General features: G+C 34.1%; 1 protein-coding gene across 2 annotated transcripts in view; it reads right to left on the bottom strand.

Moving 5' to 3' along the window:
* LOC106868402 (beta-1,3-galactosyltransferase 1) overlaps positions 1-17500 on the bottom strand; it is a 266014-nt gene that overhangs the window by 232459 nt on the left and 16055 nt on the right. Inside the window, exon 1 of one of the 2 annotated variants that reach the window (XM_089355242.1) lies at positions 1-771. This exon is cut by the window's left edge and continues 943 nt beyond it. The exons of the other annotated variant lie outside the window; for it this stretch is intronic. The gene's annotated coding sequence lies outside the window, so the exon portion shown is untranslated. Of the gene's footprint in view, positions 772-17500 lie in introns of those variants that run through there. 2 annotated transcript variants of the gene reach the window in all.

Below are 17500 nucleotides of genomic sequence, written 5' to 3'. Positions count from 1 at the left end.
GGTGTACGGAAACTGAAAGAATCCTGTCCTATATGTGTGTGTGTTTTTGTCTATGTGTCTGTGTTTGTACCCCATCACAGCTTGACAGTCGGTGTTGGTGCATATAAGTTAGTGGTTCGGCATAAGAGAGCGATAAATAAGTACAAAGCTTAAAAAATAAGTCCTCCGGTCGATCTTTTCGACAAAAAATCCCTACGAGCTGGTACTCCAGCATGGCCGCAGTCAAATGACTGAAACAGGTAAACCAATAAAAAAATATATATAGATATATAATATATATATGTGTGTCTGTGTGTGTGTGCGTGTTTGTGTATGTGTATGTATATATGTATAGACACACACACACATATACACACTAGTATGTATTTACGTATGAATATGATTCAATGCCTAAAACTGTTATCCTAAGTCTTAAGTTATCGATATTATATTAGTATCATAACATTCTGGTTTATGGCTTTCTGTATGCTGTCTGTTGGGTTTGTACATTTGTGTATTCTATTGTGTATGCGAATATGTCATTTATTGTATAAGTGTGAGTTTCAATTCTGTATGTGTTCGTATACTGTATTGTGTCTGCGAATATGTTGTGTGTAAGTGTACATTCTACTGAAATACGTCTTATGTTGCCCGGCAGAACCTAGATTGCTGATAAGAGATCCTGTACAGTCGTGTTGATGCTATTTTGGTTGAGTAATCTCAGTTCAGACTTGATCGAAATCATCCCAGCCGTTACAATCCCATATTACTCATATATACAGAAAAACTAATCCTACGTTATCCTATTTCAATAAGCTAAATTTTTATTTCCTCTGACATTTCGTTGTTGTTCTTGTAGATGGTGTGACCACCTAGAACAGTCATCGGTAAGTTGTTGTCCGCAGGACTTTCTAAATTGTTCGGACTAACCAACAATTACCGTCAATTCTTTTAGGTGTACTACTCACCTGAAAGACGAGTCAAAGCTAACATAGGTTCCCGAAGAAAATATAGCCCATGCCTGACCAAGATGAGTCTATTTTGGCATGTAGTGAACAGTTGAAATGATATGCACATGATTCAGTGGTGATGAAAGTTTGTGCTTAAGTCCTGGTTTCAACATCATTCGAATGCTTTCCATCCCAATGACTTTTCATGAAGACTATGTACTTCAGAAAACAAAATGAAACGCTTTTTTGTTTTTAATGAAAAGTGAAACGTTACTTCTTAAATGCTGTGTTTGTATAGTGGGTTAATCGGAAGCGATACGACAGATCTTGCTGACGTTTTTATGAAAGAAAGATGTACGTATACAAATCGCTATCTCTGTAATTTTGTGAATGATTTTTATTTCTGTTTTCTTTTGGAAATAGATGTGAACTGCTGTAAAGGGAACACCATAAATATACAGTGACATTTGTCATGACGTCTCAGGTCATTTCAATACAGAAATTCTATATTCTTGGACTTTGACTCTGAATGATGTAACCGATCTATTTGAGGTGAGGATACCAGAGATATGATCGAAGTCAAAATAACCCTTGCTTATATTATGTTATGTACCATGTATTTGGGCTTACTGATGCTATAAGTGTGACACAGTGGGATTTAATAGCTGGGATGGGAAGTAGTGAGCTGTGTGTTGTAAGTATAAAATATGAAATGGATAGATTTTGAACTACCACGTTACATAAAATTAAATTCCTTTGAATGATTGAGAAACGCTCTACAATATCTGATCCCCAGATATGCTAGCCCACTTCCTCTCACCTCTCTCTCTCTCTCTCTCTCTCTCCTCTCTCTCTCTCTCTCTCTCTCTCTCCTCTGTCCTACTTTCCCCAAGTGTCTCAAACCCTCCTCCTGCAAAACAACTCTTATCTGAAACTCCTTTCTCATTTAGGTTTTCTATAGCCATACACCTATCTCGTTTCAGGTTTGTCAGCATTACTTTTGATTGTACTTGTCTTTCATAGCGTACGCAGTGCAGTGCTGATACACATCCCTGTAAGAAACGCAAAAACCGCCCGCCTGCTATGAGATGAGATCTGCTGTAAAGCGTCCCATCGTCATTACGAAAGTTCAACCTTTGGTCTTAGGATACATATGTGCGACAAAAAGAGCATTTTATAAAAAGGATATATTCATCGCATCACCATTCACAATTCGAAAACCAGATCGACGGACAGGGTGAACACAGAAAGTGAAAGAGACAAAAATCGTTTGCATCACCAAGCCTATATGATCATATTTTCTTATATCATGTTGTACTTAGTCGAATAATCAATATCATAAAGTGGATAAAGGAGGAGATTTCAAATCCCGACAGTTTAGTATTATTTTAACGTTCTGCAATATCCATTAGTGATTGATAAAATAAGTGGCAGTATATGAACTGTATCAACGACTTTATTACAACCATTTATTATGTTTAAGACTACTGTTTCAGATTGAATTTGTTCTTGGATATATGGGAATGCGATCATGAATGGTGGATGGGACAGTTAAGTAAGAAGAGATGGCAATAGTTTTTATTTCATTTGAGTGTAGGTTCGTTCAGTCAGTGTCGACTGGGATGAAAAATCAACCTAAAGAACTGAGCCATTGGAAAAGTTATTCGATAGCATGGTTGGAGAAATATTCTAACCCGCTACACTCTGACCGAAAATTATAATATCATGCAAGCATTGGAAACAATTCTTTCCTCATTTTCCCTTCTTGGACTCATCTACTTGATTACTAGGGGCTCGGACATATCTGTTTATACCACAGTTGCAACAAAATTTTCCTCAGTAATCTCTGGTGAGAACGAGAATATATATACATATATGTATATATGTATGTACATAAAACATGTGGTTATTATATTCCATATCTGAAGTAAATAAAAATCCCTAACTGCAATCGCCCCTCGTGCTACAGCTGTTCAGGCAAAACAAGTAAATCTATACCTGGATAATCTCATTCTCCTCTAAAAGAAATTAGAGTCTGCCCACCAGCACAACACCGGCCGCAACATAACCCGTTATGCAAATGATGCTTTGGTTCATCACACTGGCCTGGAAAACGAGAGCCAATCATTCTGATCTCCTGCCAAAACGCCGCTACCATTATTGCAGAATTGCAGAATCCCTGCTTTGTATTAAACACAATGATGGCTCCCTAAAATGTATCCTTGCGGCAAAAACTACCCAAATACATCCTTGTTTTTTTTTTTTTTTGTTTTTTTTTTTTTTGTATATAGCTTCACATAATACATAGCGGATCACTTCCCTCCAAAACGTATCTCTTCACGTCAGAATGTCTCTGACACAGAAGTCAAATGCAGAAATGCTTTCGTCGACTTTTTTTTTTAACAAGCCTAACACTTTTGACAAACGATATTTTCAGTCTACATAAACATTAAGCAGTGCAACTTGGTCCTGTACTCACCAAACTCTATTGTTTCTCACTCTCAACAAGAATCGTTTCAATGTATTCCATTCGAAAGAAATGGAGCCTGTCTGAAATAGGCAACTATCACCTTATTATTCCCATTGGTAACATTTCTAAGAAAGCAGGGACAGCTAATGACAAACAAATTCACTACCACTGTGAATCTCTCTCTCTCTCTCTCTCTCTCTCTCTCTCTCTCTCTCTCCTCTCTCTCTCATCTCTCTCTCTCTCTCTCTCCCTCTCTCTCTCCTCTCTCTCTTTCTCTCCTCTCTCTCTCTCTCTCTCTCTCTCTCTCTCCTCTCTCTCTCTCTCTCTCTCTCTCTCATCAGTACAAGGTAAAAACCTATCATATCAGGAAAACATATCTGCACAATTACTCCAAAAATGTGGATTTTTTTATCGCGAAGTAGATCGAAGGAAGCCATATATTTACATAATTTGGGTCCCACCACAAAGACCAGCCCATTCCCTTCAGAGGCAAGATATATTCAAACCCTCAGCAGATGGTAGCAATCTTGGAGAAGCGAGCGATGTCAGCGATAGAATATCCATATTTAGGATATTTCACTTTGGACTACATCCAGACTTGGGACACTAAATTGATTGTGTGTGCATAATATATATATATATATATATATATATATATATATGTGTGTGTGTGTGTGTGTGTGTGTGTGTGTGTGTGTGTGTGTATGTGAATGTATGCATGGGTACATACATGCATATATATATATATATATATATATAGATGTCCCGAAATTAAGGCGACCGAAGTTTCCGGCCTTAATAACTATCAATAAATGTAATAAAATAGGAAAATTATATATCATTATAAAAGCTTCATGTATTTTCTTTGTGTTTCAGACTAAATAAATTCACATTTACAAATTTAGACAATAGCAATACATCAAAATACAATCATAGCCCAACACAAAAGGAGGCGAAAGTAATATAGCTATAGCAAAAATCTTAAAATTAACTGAACAACAGTTTGGAAAACAGAAATTTCAAGAGACTTCTTCCACTGCTGATAAACCAGGATTTGACCGAAAAAGAAGTGTGCGGACCCTCAGCTTAACAAATGTACCAGAGAAAAGATACTGCGAAATCCTCGTCGTTCCGCCAGAAAACAGGCCACCGGAGCAAAAAGAAGCAGAACATCGATGTATCTGAAGGAGGATCTTGGGACCCACCCCTACAAGATTATCAACCAGCATGAACCCACGCAAGTTTATAAGGCCATGAGACTGGAAAGACGTCGTTTTATCCTGCCTTAGATTGCTGCCCAACCTGGAGTTCACTGATAAAATGAAATTTGACATCAAACAAACAGTAAACCACCAGAATGACCGAATGTGGCGTGTATCTGGCTTCGTCAAGGGTAGACGCATAAATCGACCGCAAAATCTAGTTAGTGGTTTGAGCGGCTGTGGCAGCCACTGGAACATCTCACCTCGTTTTGTGCCTTCGTATGTTAAAATTAAGATCCAGCGATACATTAGCGACATTCTGGAAGCTGAACTGCTTCCACAGTTTAATGAGCACTTTCAAAGCACACCTTGGATCTTCCAACAGGACTAGGCACCAACAGCGCCAAACAGACACAACACTGGATTCAGTAAAAAATTTCGTCGTTCATAGACAAGGATTTATGCCCCTCAAGAAACCCCGACTTCAACCATTGAATTGTTTTGTTTGGTCCACTCCTGATACTTCGCTTGACGCTTTGAAGGTAAAATTGCGCCGAGAATGTATTTCGATACCGCAAGAACAACTGCGTGCCTCAGGTGAAGCATTAACAGCTAGACTTCTTGCTGTGATTCGAAACAGAGGCAGTCATGTCCAATAAATGTGGTAGTATTTCCTCTACCATTGCATTGCAACGCTCAGCCTCGAAATATAACAATACTTTGCTTTGGCAAAATTGAAAAATATTCGTAGCCTTAATTTTGCGACACGGTGTATATATATATATAAGCGTAGGCGTAGCTGCGTGGTAAGAAGATTTCTTCCCAACCAAATGTCTCCAGATTCAGTTTCACAGCATGCTACGTTGGGCAAGCCCATCGTATACATATGTCTGCATGTGTGTGTGTGTGTGTGTGTATTTATCTATGTGTATGTGCCTTTGTGACTGTGTTTGTTCCTCCTCCACATCACCGCTTGACAACTGGTGTTGGCGTGTTTACGTCAATGTAACTTAGCAGATCGGCAAAACTTTATGGAATAAGATCTAGGCTTAAAAAGTAAGTCCCGGTATATATATATATATATATATATATATATATATATATAAATATATATATATATATATATATATATATATATATATATATACAGACACATATATACATCTACATACATAAATATGTATGTAGATGTCTCTACATAATGTATATATATATATATATACATATGTCTATAATGTCTATCTATATACATGTCTTCCAATACATGTTTTAAATATATTCTTTCTAAAGGAATTATCAAAACTGAAATTATTCAGTGCCAACCCGGAGAATGTCATCTGCATATTTTGGGGTACACAGTATATGTTGACAAAGCTTTCAAGGTTTCTTGAGGCAATTAGGAGCTACATCCGAAGTAGCAGCGAAAATTTCTCATAAAATAGAAAATATTATTCTAAACTAAAACACATATAGATGTATATGTGTATGCGTGTATGTATGTATGTATATATATATTTATGCATGTACGTACGTATGTATGTATCTATGGATGCATGTGTGTATGTATGTGTGCAGACATGTATGTGTGCATGTCTGTGCATATATGTATGCACACACACATGCACACACGCACGTACGCTATATGTATATATGCATGGACACACGCATCATGTATGGGCATATATACACATTTATATCAATACACACACATACATATATATATGTATGAGTAAACTCATATATGTATATACTTATAACTCTATATATGAATATATATCATTATTTATGCAAGTATGTATGTATGTATGCATGCATGTATATATGTAAGTATATATATATATATATATATATATATATATGTCCCTGTTTCAATATGTATACACACACAGGCATACATATACACATGTCCGTACACACACGAACGTACTTTACTGCTTGTAATTTCGATTATATATATATATATATATATATATATATATATCAACAAAGAGACCCTATCTATGTACGTATTTATTTAACTAGGAATAACCTGTTGCGTGTATATATTCATGATTATTTCCTATTTATTACATTTCACTTCCTGACCAGTTCATGCGTTTACTGACGACTACAAAAACATCCAGTCGACTATGTATCACGATAACATTCGGCTGATGTTATACAGCAGTAGACTAGCATCCGACCTACACACAGATAAATGTGTGAAATAGTACAGCAAGGATCACTTGTGAATGAAGACGCCAAATTCTTCGTTGTTTGACATAGCGTAGCTATTATTGAAGCACGTACACATCAGTGATCAATCATAGTTGGTTGGGGTTGACACTCTCATAAATATATCCAGAGGCACATATATTACTTTTCATACATGTATACTCACATACTTACATACATAAATTCATGCATACTCACATACACACATATCCACTCATTCATACATACATACACGCACATACATCCAAGAGTCCTAATGTGCATGTGTAAATATGCCTGTATGCACATATGTATGTATATACATATATATATATATATATATATATATATATATATATATATATATATATATATATATATATATATATATATATATATATATATATATAGATAGATAGATAGATATATAGATAGATAGATAGATATACACAGACATACACACACCCACAACCACATATATTCATACTCATATTTACATTTATAATGTCAGTCTCTTGCAAGGAATGATTTACAATAAATACGTACGAGCTTTAATGAAACATTTTTTTCTGTGGATTTCGATGTGTGTGGGTTGTTTTGCGTTCGCAGTGTTTCTATCTGCATAACTGTGGATATGTGTTCATATAGGAGTGGGTGTGTTTCGTGCAATTAGCCCCTATTCTAAATATGATTTGAAACCTTTCTTTTGAAGTGCTGTTCATTTCTCACGTCAGGTAATTCATTACTGACATGCATGTAAATGTGCAAAGGCATAAACATCCATACATAAATATATATACACATACATGCATGTATACAGACATAAATATATGTGCTTATATATATTCATATGCGAGCATACAAGCTAGCATATATGCAAATATATATGTATGTGAGTTTTGTGTGTGTATTTATATACATATTTATGTATATAAATACATACATATTTATGTATATAAATACATACATATTTATGTATATAAATACATACATACATATATATATATATATATATATATATATATATATATATATATATATATATATATATATATATATATATATATATATATATATATATATATATATATATATATATATATATATATGTATATATATATATATATATATATATATATATATATATATATATATATATATATGTATATATGTATATATATATATATATATATATATATATATATATATATATATATATATATATATATATATATATATATATATATATGTATATATATATATATATATTTATATATATATATGTACATATATTTATATAAATATATACAGAGGAGACAGACAGAAATATAGAAATTGATTCAAAAATTGACGTAATTCCATGCATGCATTCAAACATACAAATATACATGCATATTTAGAAACATTCATACATACGTACGTACGTACATACATAAATATATACATCCCTACATACATGCATACATGCATGTGTACATGCATACATACATACCTACATGCATACATACATACATGCATGCATACATACATACATACATACACACATACATACATACATACATACAACATACATGCATGGAAATACGCTATCCAACATTCCTCGTATCTCTTCTACAGCAAGGATACTGTTTTGTCCCATATAGCTAAATTTATCGTCTTATTACCCAACGTAATGCCAACTAATGGTCAATTATTCTCTAGGATATCGGGGAGGGTACTATTGCAAATTACATGGAAACTATAAAAACCACAAGAAATACATACACCCACCCACACACACACATATATATATATGTATGTATATATATATATGTGTGTGTGTGTGTGTGTGTGTGTGTGTGTGTGTGTGTGTGTGTGTGTGTGTGTACGTGTGTATGTGTGAATGTGTTGGTATCGATTTCATATATTTTAAAATTCCATTCTGTTCTTCAGATTTAGAATATATTCATTTCCTCGCGTGTTTAATTTTATTGCTTCTTGTCTTTGCTTTAATGACTTTTCTCATAGGAAATCCAATGGAAATTATTTTTTATAATGTTTATTAGGCCAACAGATATGTTAATATCACAAAAAATTTGCAAGACTAATTATGTCGTGCTATTGAAATATTGAAGGATATCCTCGGATTCACACCCGAGATGCTTATAAACACATATGCACAGCGTATAAACAATTCAATTTGCAGTGATTTTTAAATATTAGTAAATCGATTTCAAATCAATCGCCCCTCATTACACTCTAATACTTGTGCTCATAGACAGGTAGGAAGGTAGATAGATTTGTTTACGTATACATACTGATACATACATTCGTTGATACTAATATCTCACATATATGTGCGCATGTGTTTGAGTACATATAACTATATACAAGCGTGTATGTATTTGTCCATCGATAAATATATATATATTTCTAAGTATACTTGTTTGTATGTGTACATATATATATATATATATATATATTCGTTTATATTTATATAAAGGGCATTATTATAGAAAAATAATAACGCCACACAGTATATATATATATATATATATATATATATATATATATATATATATATATATATATATATATAGGCGCAGAAATGACTGTGTGGTAAGTAGCTTGCTTACCAACCACATGGTTCCGGGTTCCTTCGCACAGCGTGGCATCTTGGGTAAGTGTCTTCTACTATAGCCTCGGGTCGACCAAAGCCTTGTGAGTGGATTTGGTAGACGGAAACTGAAAGAAGTCTGTCGTATATATGTATATATATATATGTGTGTATATGTTTGTGTGTCTGTGTTTGTCCCCCAACGTCGCTTGACAACCGATGCTGGTGTGTTTACATCCCCGTAACCTAGCGGTTCGGAAAAAGAGACCGATACCATAAGTACTAGGCTTCCAAAGAATAAGTCCTGGGGTCGATTTGCTCGACTAAAAGCGGTGCTCCAGCATGGCCGCAGTCAAATGACTGAAACAAGTAAGAGCGTAAAAGCGTAAAAGCGTATATGTGTGTGTGTGTGTGTGTATACTTATATATATATATATATATATATATATATATATGCATGTATAAATATCTATTTTTCTATATATGTGTGTGTGTGTGTGTGTGTGTGTGCGTGTTAAAACCAAAACATTGACGTAAAGAACACACAGAAACGCCCACGGATGTTAATATTTTTAAATATTCCCATATATTTTAATCACACTTCATTAAAATATAATATTTCTAAAATGCTACTTAAGCAAGAAATCAATTTCACGAGGACAATTATTAGAGTGACATCATTTGCTTGTGTTTAAAACGGCCGGTGAATTCCAGCGAGAGCTGGGCAAAAAAATGTTAGCATGAGCTCGAACCAGCCGGTTTCGCACTTTGGTTCGCACAATATTCTCTATTATACATATATATACATATATATATGTATATATATATATATATATATATATATATATATATATATATATATATATATATATATATATATATATATATATATATATATATATATATATATATATATATATATATATATATATATATATATATAAACTTATATATATATATTGGAAGGTTTGGAGGTGATGTACAGGAATTATATTATAGAAAAAAATTAAGGTACTCAGAAATCTGGATGGTTGTGCATTTACAGATTTTTTTATTAATGTCATGTTTTATAAATAAAGCGGTTTTCACCTAATCGTGTAGAATTTTCAAATATGTATATACATACATACATATATATATATATATATATGAACATAAATATAAGCGTTTTCTTCATAACTATAATTTCTTAGGACAAGGAATATTCAAATAAACAGCTATTGCAAGAGAGAATTGTCTCAAGGCCGTAGCTGAATAATTGGAAACGTGTATATTGATGTACTGGAATTATAATCCCTCCTGCGTTGCTTGGAGTGACAAAACATAATATATACATATGCCGAATTATGGTATTTCTACAGCATGAAACTATTAGCCTCTGTTATTTAAATACTGTGCATAGTAAATGTTAATTATCCCTCATTCGAGGGATCATATTTGTTTCTTGATCTACTAATAACAGAATAGTAAACTTATACATATACATACATACATACATACATATGTATATATGTTTATATGAATGTAGCTATGTATATTTATATGATTATTTTTTAGCCATTTTATATATATATACAGAGAGAGAGAGAGTGAGAGTGATATGTGTGTGTGTGTGTGTGTTTGTGTGTGTGTTTGTGTGTGGTGTGTGTTTGTGAGTGTGTGCGTGTGTGTGGGTGTGTGGTGTGTACTAAAAGAGACAAACACGCACGTTGACGCATAAGAGGTAAACATTTCTCCAACAAGTCTACCAGCGTATGAAAATTCGAAGTCACTAACAATCGGTTCGTTGTACAGGTGAGTTCTATATTCTATTTAAATGGAATTAGCGTTTTTGGTTTTTAAATTACACATTTCTATATATTGTCTCGCTGTGTGCGTGTGCGAGCAATTGTGAGATACATGTGATTGTAAGTAAATATATATGTATATATAAACAGAAGCCTATGTTTGTAGTTTAATAAAACTGGTGGTGAGTTTAATTGTTTGATTACCGATTTATAAAAGCATCACCATCTATAGAAGTTTAAGAATCAGTAGTAGTAGTAGTAGTAGTAGTAGTAGTAGTAGTAGTAGTAGTAGTAGTAGCAGTATTAGCAGCAGCGGCAGCAGCGGCAGCAGCAGTTGTAGTAGCAGCAGTAGTAGTAGTAGTAGTAGTAGTAGTAGTAGTAGTAGTAGTAGTTGTAGTTGTAGTAGTAGTAGTAGTAGTAGTAGTAGTAGTAGTAGTAGTAATAGTTGTAATGTTTTTCACATGCTACGTTATTTCATTTTTAAGGTGTACATGAAGAATTTTCTACAATGTATTCCTTGTTGTTGTTGTTGCCACGTGTGTGTATATCTGTGTGTATAAATATATATATATATATATATATAGTCGAAGCACTGATTCTTTTCTCGTTTTTTTTCTTCTTTAAATGCATTTTACTCAAATTACCTTTATATTATGTGGAGTAAATATTTTTTGCATGATCTATAATCTAGTATGCAGCATTGTGTCCTTGGTAAGACAGTTTATTGGAATCAGCGGACAGGCATTGATAAGCTTTCTCTAAAGGCGGGCCAAATGAAACATTGTTTGTCATCAGGCGAGCCACACGACTACAAATATTTCGCAGTAACATTATATTGTCATGCAATTCAGAAAGTCCCGAGGGCCACATTTTGCCCCTGACTAATATATGATATGATTTTCAATGTTCGAGACATAACAATGCATTGTGGTTGACATCTCTCAGATTGATACTGAAATCATGTGGTGTGAAACATTTTGGCTATTACGGTGGTGTTATAGTTTTGTCTTGAATTATACGAAGCGGCATATTGTGTTGTATGGCGAAATACTGCTCCTAATATAGACTGTATAAGATTATGTCGTGCTGCCTATTTCTAGATCCGTTTCTTTTAAATTTCAACAACGCATCATGATTTTTCCCCTTTTCTTGACACAACAAGCCTTTGAATGTGCCATACTATCATTCACATTGATAACGAGAAGTATAAAACCCCGCAAGAATATTTAGTCTTAGACAAATATTTGCCGCGATCTATCATATAACTGAAGTTGGACTCTAATTCTGATTATAAGCTGTGTGACAGCTTGTTGATGTAGCATTGTATTCAAGCAAGACATTTGCTCATATTCCTCGTTCTACGAGGAATTATATGTAGTTATTAGAGAAGTTTAGGCGGAACCAGATTATCAATGAATGCCATGAACCCAATCATTCGAACTTAATATTTTTAGCATTAATGATTTGAGTGATTTAATCTTTCATTAATGATTTGATTGTATAATTTTCAGAGAAACCGTATACGGTAAAATTAAGAACACTACCGAAATTGCTGTTCCTTCGGTTGTTATTAGAAGTTGATTGCAATAACTAACTAACTAACTAAATAAATAAATTATATATATATATATATATATATATATATATATATATATATATATATATATATATATATATATATATATATATATATATATATATATATATAAGCTAAGAGAAAAGCAATGCACAACGTTGTGAATAGAAATCACTGCCAGAGTTGTCTGTAGGTGTTGGGGAACCTAGGTACAGAAATAATACACGCTTGGTGAAACTAGTGTGATAGTGTCACCAGCTGACTAATGTGTAGACGCGTAAGTAGTTGCAAGCTGATCACATTGACAACTTATCCAAACATTCCAAATTATCATTGAGCTCTTGTTAGGTTTCTTACGTTAAAACAAACGACATATTTGATTTCCATATGGCAAAATATAAGGAAGACCTTTTATATAAGAGACATCACTCAAATCAATCAGAAAATGATCAAAATTAATATGTTGTTTAGGACAAAATTATTTGGCTTCGGATGGAAACATAATAGTTATGTCGACTGGAAATGAAATATTTATATATGATTTTATTAATGATTTACAGAAGGTGGACATGACTTGGTAAAAGTTAGATGGAGGGAAATGAGAGAGCGGGATGTAAATATTTTTTCTGAGCACGTACATGTAAAAGTTTGCCTCTTTTGCATGTGAAAATATTAGTAATATTGTAGGCTTACAAAAGACAATTACTGTACGGCGTATTGCACCAAGTAGAAATGCAGAACGCACGGTCTGTGCTCAATTATATATGGTAATTAATGATATTGTAGGACTACACACACTTTACTATAATATATTTGTATGATACCCATTTTTAATGTGGGACTATACGTATATATTAGATATATAATAACTAGATCTATTGTTGGATTGTACTGACTTTTCCCTAGTGTACATAATACATATTTGTAATGTAGAGTTTTAACACTTTACTGTAGTGTAAAAAGTGTGTTGTACGACAATACACAATAAAGAATAAAGTATACTCTACTTATTGTCGAAATTGAAGGCTTTACGTAGTTTACTATTGTGTATATAGTAAAATACATAGAACAATATTGTGTTGAGTCTAGTAGGATGGCAGAACTACGCACAAGTTAATATGGTGTAGAAGGATTCTAGCAATTGCCATAAACAGTATTTGCTATTAAGTGAGGACCATATACTTCTGAATGTATCTTGAGTGGTAATTTAAGCTGATTGAACTAGTAGCCAAGTTACTTGAAATTAATGCTTAACCTCTAAAGAAATAAAAGATACATTGCGCAATCTAATCACAGTTATAAAAGAAATGACAGAATAGCATGGCAACAATGCCTTTTGTGTTTGATTTACGCAATCACGTGTCCCATAGGACTGAAAAAGTACAACCCAAAAATAAACATGAAATGCGACATTGTTGTCATTGACGTTAATGATAGTTTTATTGATCTTTTTTATGTTGTTATTTAGCTTGAGATCAACCTCGTTGATCAAAGACATTCTAGCCATGACTGTTCTAACAATTGAGGAGTCAACGGGTGCAACAGTTAGTGTATGACCGTTTTTACTGTTGGTGGAACAAGAATTCAGAAAGAGGATTTCGCTGCTGTTTCTAGCGGATACAATCACCACAAAGACATTCCTTCATTGCATATTTAGACACATTCTTACATTCTTAATCGATCACCTACTGTGAACCACATGTTAACAAAAACGCGAGATGCATTTTTTTTATGTTGTTGTTTAGATATGGTAATACCACGTGATATCACATAAAGTGACTGACGTTTATTGATTTTGATTACCACGTGGTGATATATAATATGACTGATGCCGGATTATGTAGGTGTTGGAAATTTTATGAAAATTCGATGAAATTTCTAGCTATCTTTTCCTTTTACTGTAATATCTCCTGTTTACCTTCAAGCAAATGACGAAACTGACTTTAAAATCTGTAAAATAAGTACCACTCGAACGACCAGGTCGACGTAATCGACGTACCCACCACTCTTAAAATTGCTAGCTTTTAACATAATTTGAAATAATTATTGAGCTGGCAGAATCTTTACCACCACGGTCGAAATGCTTAGCGGCATTTCTTCCGACAGTGGGTTCTGAGTTCAGATTCCGCCAAAGTCAACATTACCATTTAATCCCTCAGGTTCGATAAAATAAATAAGAGTCGAGCATTGATATCTATGTAATTGACTAAACCCATGTCTCAAATTTATACCACAGTAGAAAGGATTGTTATTATTGAGTTAAACAACAATGCATACCACCAAAGTGACACTGGGGTACAAATAAGCCCAATATGCCCCACAACCATACGTGCGCGACATGGTGATCTCATATTACGATAAACAGTGTATGAACTTGCAGGTGGGGACCCAGTTAGAAGTTTTCTTCAAAGGTGAATCATTCAAACCCCAAATAATTCCCTCGACACATAACTATGATGATCCCCCACTACTTCTGCTTGCGATCAGAGATGCACATATCTTCAGCCACAAAGTAACAGGCTCAACTGGTTAAGCTCAAGCAACCGATAAGCAAGACTGTGGTACTGAGTAGAATATTTGCTGTTGCCAACATTTATACTAAGACAAGACATTTACATGATAACACTTCCAAACACCTATGATAACAAGCAATGGGAGTCCACTACCTTGTACTGCATGAAAGCGTGGTACTGCATCAGGGCATCAGTACTGTATCAGGGCATAGTACTGCATCAGGGCAGGGTATTGTATCAGGGTACTGCATGTTATTGTTGTTGTTGTTGTTGTTGTTATTATTATCACCACCGTCTTAGCGAAAGCGGAGATATTATTTGCAGTTGCATTTGTTTGTTCGTTTGTCTTGGACAAGATAACACAAGAACTGCTGGATGAATTCGGATGAATCTTTCAGGGATGTTTGGCCTCATGACTGGCACGAACTCTTTAAATTTTAGGATCGATCCAGTACTGGAAAAGGATTCTGGATTATTTGTTATATTTCCTTTACAAGATGTATTACGATCTTACGTTGAATTTCAAGTCTTTCTCTGATTATCTCCCTTGAAAGCACGCTCACGGTTTACACATAAGTTATGGCGGCGTTGCTATTTCGAAAGTTTTATTTTCGTTTCTCAGTTCTTAATTTTAATCGCGTCTCTATCATAGTAGAAAATAAAGAAATCTAATAATAATAATAACAATAATAATAATAATAATAATAATAGTTTCAAATTTTGCCACGAGGGCAGCAATTTTGGTGGGAGAGGAATAGTCGATTACGTTGATCCCAGTGTTCAACTAGTATTTATTTTATCGACCCCAAAAGGATGAAAGTTAATGTCGACCCCGGTGAAATTTGGACTCGGAACTTAGCGACAAGCGAAATACTGCTAAGCATTTCGTCCAGCCCGCTAACGATTCTGCCAGTTGATGTGAAGACTTAGTATATAGTGGATGTGGATAATTAAACTGGGATCATCTCCAAATATAACAAAAGCTAGATACATTGTCTATCATCAATGCAGTGCCGATTATTGTTTTTGTTGATGATGATCTTGTAATGGTGTGGTAGAACAAGTGCGATGCTGATAGTGGTTGTGTTGGCGGAGGTTATGATGGTGTTCTTGCAGTGTCGTGGTTGATATTGTTATATCTGTAGTTATAACCAACGTTACTGGCGTTAGTGACGTTGCCTGTTAGTGTTAGCGACTTCTATGTGATGATTTAGTTCTTGTTATTGACACTGTAGATCATGGTACTTACCTTATGTTGAAATATTAATTTTGACCCACATGTTGTGGTTGTTGTTATCGTGTTATAGGTTTTGCCGGCTGTGTTTTTGTTGTTGATATTGTTGGTATTGCTTGCTGCTGCTGCTGCTGACGGGTCGAACTAATAAGGAAGTTAGTTTGCTTAACCCAAGGTGAAGTACGGGTGAGCAAACATATAACATATGTTTCACCTGCTATCATCCAGTACTTCATGTATCCATGTCTTTCACCATTCAATACTTTCTTGTATTAAGAGCAATAGAATGTGATCTGAGAGAAATCAAGCTCACTATTTCTAGCAATTCGAGTGACTGTGTAGTTGTAGACCTGGTTGCTGGAATTCGTCTATGGCTAGGAGTTAGAAATGTTATAGTACACCTGCTCTTTATTGATGATACAAAAAATACACACAAATATATATATTTATATCTATCTATCATACACACACACACGCACGCATGCATGTAGCTATATGTAACTATGCACACATACATACATACATATGCACTATGAGTGTCTATAGCATATGTGTATGTCTGTCTCGATTAAACAAGCGCTTTACAATTGATCCTATCTTAGTTTCCAAAGGGTATAAGCGACTAGGAATAAAATACACAAATACATACGCATGTACAGTATACATACACACCAACACACCTATACACCCACATATATATACTTATATCTATCCATCACACGCGTATGTGCATATATGATCACGAACACATACATATATATATGTACTACGAGTGTCTATAGTGAATATGTATAATATGTCATCCTGCTGCACATTTAACTCTCAGCTACTGCTATCATTTCAGGTAAGAATATTGAAAAAAGCTTTGCTCAAGGACAGAAAACGCCGCATTGCGTGAGAATTAAATCCAGACCATTATGGTCATTAGCCTAAAGACTTGACTACAATGGAACAACAATACACATAGAGGCAGACACAGACACATGCACGAACATACCAC

The sequence above is a fragment of the Octopus bimaculoides genome, chromosome 7, assembly GCF_046866305.1.
Source record: "Octopus bimaculoides isolate indiv1 chromosome 7, ASM4686630v1, whole genome shotgun sequence".
NCBI lineage: Eukaryota > Metazoa > Mollusca > Cephalopoda > Octopoda > Octopodidae > Octopus > Octopus bimaculoides.
The sequence above is the reverse complement of the archived record's forward strand: the minus strand, read 5'-3'. Positions and strand labels throughout refer to the sequence as shown.